This window comes from Cyprinodon variegatus, unplaced genomic scaffold (genome assembly GCF_000732505.1).
Source record: "Cyprinodon variegatus isolate N-32 unplaced genomic scaffold, C_variegatus-1.0 Scaffold1089, whole genome shotgun sequence".
Classification (NCBI taxonomy): domain Eukaryota; kingdom Metazoa; phylum Chordata; class Actinopteri; order Cyprinodontiformes; family Cyprinodontidae; genus Cyprinodon; species Cyprinodon variegatus.
The window spans coordinates 25,007-31,044 of NW_015151542.1; the positions used below are offsets into that span (position 1 = coordinate 25,007).

Genomic DNA, 6,038 nt, shown 5'->3' on the forward strand with positions numbered 1-6,038 from the left:
GCACTCCGTTGCTCTTTTTGGTTGTAGGTCTATCCAATTTTTTTTCTGGTTCGTTTGAAACACGCCCCATAATCACAGCTCTATGGAGCAGTAGCAGACTCATATTCTGACTAGAACTGAGTAGGACTACGTCAGGCTAGTGAAGGCCAAACATCCAGCTTGCAGGAAAGCCAAAACTGGCAAACACTCTTGCACCGAGGTAGTGACAGTCCACTGCTTACTGTAAGTACTCCTCCCGATAATGATCCAACGAGACGCAGGTGTGCAGGAAGGACCAACGAGGACAGGGCACCACCTGATGGTGGAGGGAGAGACAAACACAAACAACAGACCACACAAACTGGATTCCTGACATGTGCTTTAACAACACTATTAAATCAGTCAGTAGACTTCTTTTGTTTGACAGTCTAGTCAAGTTCCTACTTTCTTTCTATCTCAGCTTTGATTGTGTATTTTACTGTCAGAGGTACTTTCCTGGGCGGGTGTAATACTGGACCCTAAATGTGATGTTCACAGGGTACACACCCTAAACCTTCAAACAGGGATATTTGTTTTTTTCTTCAATTTCCACTTTTTAGATTCTCTTTATCAGTTCTAACTGTGTTCATGAATCTCCCCCCAGGACTGCAGGTAAGTCAGCCTCTATTAGTTAAAACTCCAACTCATGTGATTCGTTTCTGTACAGACACTTTAGCTTTATCTGGACTAATGGCACCATCTTCTGGTGAGAATACACCAGTAACTTCAGTCCATATTTTGCAGCGGTGCTTTATTTTTTTTCACCTTTCTTGAAGCTGTAACAGAAAAAACATTGCAGTCTGCCCTGGTATAAAGTTTGAATGTGTGATCCATTTACCTTAATAACTTGTGATCATTTTTTCTTTCCCCTCTTGGTGACATTATCATTTGACTTTATTTTGGACTCCTTAGCTCCAATAAATATCTCTTTATTATTGATTTACATTCAGACTTCCCATCCTTTGTTTGAAGCCTATATTTTATTTCTTGGTTCGACACATAAGTGATTCTTTCGTGAGCTTTGCACTTTTGACCATAGGCAGCATATTTATGGGGTTCATGCTTATATTTACATTTACTACAGCCGCTTCCTTCGCAACATTCTAATCATGCAGTGCATTAACTATTGATGCAGTTTGTTTTTGTGAACCCTTTTAAAGTGAACATTATTCATCATTTTTTTAATTATCTGCTCGTGAAGACAAAACCTGGACGTATTCGTGAGTTGTTGTTTTTTTTTTTTTGCCTGCGAAAATCTTAATAAAAATTCCATCAAAAACCAGCCAGGAGAAGTTGGGATACAGAAATTAAGTCTGGCATTTGCGTTGCACATATAGCTAGATAAAACGTTTGTGTAGTTAAATCTGAAAACTAGACAGAAAATGCAAAGAAAAGGACGAAAAAAGAAAATCTAAGAAAGATATAAGATTATCATGTGTTACATTTTACACTCTTGAAAAGACTTTTTCTCAGATTTGTTTCAGCTTAGTTCTGGCTTCCAGTTTATAGTTGTCAAATCATTAAACTAATTTAATTACTATTCTGTGTATTTGTATGATAGGAATCTAGTAAGAGATAAAGAAATACTGTTTTAAGTCCTGGTTATACAGATGCATGAGCCAGCCGCAGTTTGATCCCGGACTCCCTAAACTGGGAGCATCTCTATCTTTGGTGGACCTTTGGACGCTGGTGCCGATGTGCTGCTTTACAAAATGAATAAAGCACTGTGACTTGCTCCATTAGATCCAGATATAACAAGTTAAGTTAAAACCAGCAAGCAGCAGATAGAAGCCCCTCTATTTAAGACACACTAAAGCGACAGAAGTAGAGCTTGTCTTGGGCTATTTGAGTTGCTGGCTATATGTCAGGTGAGCGTCAGCATGCAAATATGGCTACTTTGTGTCTGGTCTCGAGGTCAATTTGAACCACCCTTACAGGCTGATATTGTTCTCTTGCAAGAAAAAAAAAAACAAAAAACAATCACAATATTTTTTTTAGCAGCTAGTATTAAAATAAGCTGCCAACTGGTACTTTACACTTTACACAAAATTCTAAATGAACAGGATCAATAGCAAAGAATTCAAAGACAAATAAAAGTTATTCAAAGTATTCCATATTTTCTTAATAGCAACATCATTATAATTTAGGTTTATTATATTGTGACAGTATTATTTTTTCTCACTTATTTTAGATTAACCATTTCTGATCACTTCTATGAATTAAAGAGTTTGAAGTGTGTTAGTAGTTAACAGTGAGTAGATATGAAAGTTAGATACAACTGACGAGAGTGTTCTCTAGGTACTTTGATTATGTGCCTGTCTGGACTTGTAAACACATATGCGGCAAAACAAATGCAGTCAAATATATTTCCTTGTTCCCTCCCCATTTAGACCAGCAATGGGTGTAACCAAAAATACTGGTTGCAGTGACGAGTATAAGGTAGTTTCTATTTTGAGTAAACGGAACTCACATATCTCTGCTACTGAGAGGCAAAATGGCTCAGAAAAGTGTTCAGTTGGACCAAGAGAAATTCTCTTGTTGCATCTGTTTGGATCTACTGAAAGATCCGGTAACTATTCCCTGTGGACACAGCTACTGTATGAACTGTATTAAAGACTTCTGGTATGCAGAAGATCAGAGGAGAATCCAAAAGTGCCCTCAGTGCAGGAAGGAGTTTATAACGAGGCCTGGACTGGAGAAGAATATCATGTTAGCAGAGTTGGTGGAGGATCTGAAGAAGACTGGACCCCAAGCTGCTGCAGCTGATCACTGCTATGCTGGACCTGAAGATGTGGCCTGTGATGTCTGCACTGGGAGGAAGATGAAAGCTGTCAAGTCCTGTCTGATCTGTTTGGCTTCTTATTGTGAGAATCACCTCCAACCTCACTATGATGCTCCACCATTACAGAAGCACAAGCTGGTGGACCCCTCTAAGAAGCTCCTGGAGAACATCTGCTCTCATCATGATGAGGTGATGAAGATCTTCTGTCGTACTGATCAGCAGTGTATCTGTTATCTCTGCTCTATGGATGAACATAAAGGCCATGAAACAGTCCCAGCTGCAGCAGAAAGGACTGAAAAGCAGAAGGAGCTCCAGGAGAGACGACAACAAATCCAGCAGAGAATCCAGGACCAGGAGAAAGATGTGAAGCTGCTTCAACAGGAGGTGGAGGCCATCAATGGCTCTGCTGATAAAGCAGTGAAGAACAGTAACAAAATCTTGACTGATCTGATCCGTCTCCTCCAGAAAAGAACCTCTGAACTCAAGAAACAGATCAGATCCCAGCAGAAAACTGAAGTGAGTCGAGTCAAAGAGCTTCAGAAGAAGCTGGAGCAGGAGATCACTGAGCTGAAGAGGAAAGATGCTGAGTTGGAGAAGCTCTCAATCACAGAGGATCACACCCAGTTTCTCCAGAACTACCCCTCACTGTCAGCACTCAGTGAGTCTACACACTCATCCAGCATCAATATTCGTCCTCTGAGATACTTTGAGGATGTGACGGCAGCTGTGTCAGAGCTCAGAGAGAAACTAGAGGACATCCTGAGAGACACATGGACAAACATCTCAGTGACAGTCACTGAAGCTGACGTTTTACTGCCAGAACCAGAACCAAACACCAGAGCTGAATTCTTAAAATATGCAAGAGAAATCACCCTGGATCCAAGCACAGCAAACCGTTTTCTGGTTTTATCGGAGGGAAACAGAAAAGTAACAAAAATAGAAAACCAGCAGCCTTATCCTGATCATCCAGATCGATTTACTACTTTGTTTCAGGTTTTGAGTAAAGAGAGTCTGGCTGGACGTTGTTACTGGGAGGTGGAGAGGAACGGGGGAGTTGAAATAGCTGTTTCATACAAAAATATCAGGAGAGAAGAAAGGAAAAAAGAGTGTGAGTTTGGATTAAATGACAATTCGTGGACTTTAGATTTAGTCTCAAAATGTTTCAGATTTTGGCACAAGAGCATTAAAACTCCAGTTTCAGGTCCAGTTTCCTCCAGAATAGGAGTGTATCTGGATCACAGAGCAGGTATTCTGTGTTTCTACAGCGTCTCCGAAACCATGACTCTCCTCCATAGAGTCCAGACCACATTCACTCAGCCTCTATATGCTGGGATTGGGCTTTTTAATGGATCCTCTGCTGAGTTTGTTAAACCGAAATGATCAATAGTGATCAAAAGACAAGGTGGTTAAAAGGTGTGTATTAAAATCAATTATTTCTGTCTCCACAATTGCTGCTGAGAACTATTCGTTGTCATTTCTTCATAGAGACAACTTCACAGATCAGTTTTCTTTTCGGAGCTTCTTTGTTATCTTTTTAAGTGTTTTGTTGATCTTGGCGTTTGTTGGAGTGCTGCCCCTTCTGTTTGCTATGTACCCTGTTTCAGCTCATGGGCATTTTTATTTAGTAAGGCAATTCAATTTTTTTCTTTTTGGTGAAATTATAGGCATAGGTAAAGAAGACGAGTTTAAAAATCCAGATTTTTTTTTGTGATATTTTTATTTTGAATAAATTGGTCCCTCCATTAAGTGACGTCATAATTTATTTCAAAATATGTGGATGACATCAACTGAGAGAATAAATTTAGGGTAAAGTGTTGAGTTAAAACAGGTGCTGGCCAGCACATACAGCAGCTGTCACTAACCTCCACCACTACTGGCAGACTTTCTTGAATTTATTAAGCAACGCTGGTGAGCTAAGAGCAAAATGAGAGAATAAATGGGAACAACAACAAAACAGGAAAATACGGAGCCTGTGAATATTTTTCCTCCCTTTGGGTCAGGCAGCAGTTCTTTCACTTTTGTTGTGAAACTTTACCAGATGATTATGAATATATTAAATAACTAGAACTGGTGGTTATAGTTGTGTCACATTTCTGGTTCTATTATGTTTTCTTTTGAGCATTCAGTTTTACTTTGCTCCTTGTTTTCTAGTTTTAGTGGTTTGATTCTTATTTTATTGTGTTTTCTGGTTAGTTTCCAGGTTTTTATTTGTTGCCCTCTGCTGCCCTCTTGTGTTCTTCTTTTTCCTTAGCTCCTTTCCTGTTCTGCTCTGTTCACACCTGCTCCCAATCTGCTTATTATCTGCTCTTTGTTTCAGTCTCCCATAAATACTCTCTCTGTGCAGTTCTTCAGTGCTGGTTCCTCGTCTAACTTCCTTCAACTCCGTCTCTCTGAGTCTTCCTCCTCGTGATCGTTTTCCCCCAGATGTCTCCATAGTTTCTGGTTTGTTTGATTTTGATTTGATGTTTGATTTTTGAATCCTGCCTCAATTGTTTGTTAACTCTTCAATAAATCCACAAGAAACTCACCTCTGCCTCCCTGCATCTGCATTTGGGTCCACAAACCTCAATCAATTCCTGTCAAGTTAATCAATAGGTCATTCAAATCAAGGATCATCAGTCTAATGATTATGACTGTAATTTGCTTACAGACCAGGGTGCTTAGTCTCTTACCAAAAAGGTTGGACTGCTGAATCTGGGTGTAAAAATTCAGTTGTCTTTCAGCAATGTAGTAATTTAGACTATGGCTATCAGCAGAGTTATTAATCACCAACCAACTAATGGTGTCTCTGTTCATTCAGATGCAACTAAAAAAGAGTAAATCCAGCCTGAGTGATAAATCGTTAATTGCATATAATAAACACAAAAGACCATGGGTTGAAAATACAATTGTACCTTTATTAACTGATAATCACACATCATTATTATTTCTAACAACTACACAGGTACTAAAAATTACTTTAAAAAGCTCAAATAAAGAAAAGATGAAGAGGGGTTTGAAAGTCCCTTCAAAATATGAGAAATATGTTTTAGGTTTAATGCACTGAAAGTTTCCTTTAAAATAGCAAAAGATAAATGTGAATAAAACCCTGATGTTACATGCAGTCAAAACTTTAATTTGGTTTTATGGTAAAAAATGAATAATGACTCAGGAATGTATTAAAACTGTGATGAGGCTGAAAGAAAACGGGTTAGCTTAGCTGGCCCCAGTGGGTCCTGTCTGGACGGTGGCTAGCCAG

General features: G+C 39.1%; 1 pseudogene; it reads left to right on the plus strand.

The window, feature by feature from the left end:
* The first annotated feature begins 2,512 nt into the window (after positions 1 to 2,512).
* On the plus strand, positions 2,513 to 3,633 carry LOC107101365 (annotated as a pseudogene).
* The last annotated feature ends 2,405 nt before the right edge of the window (positions 3,634 to 6,038 follow it).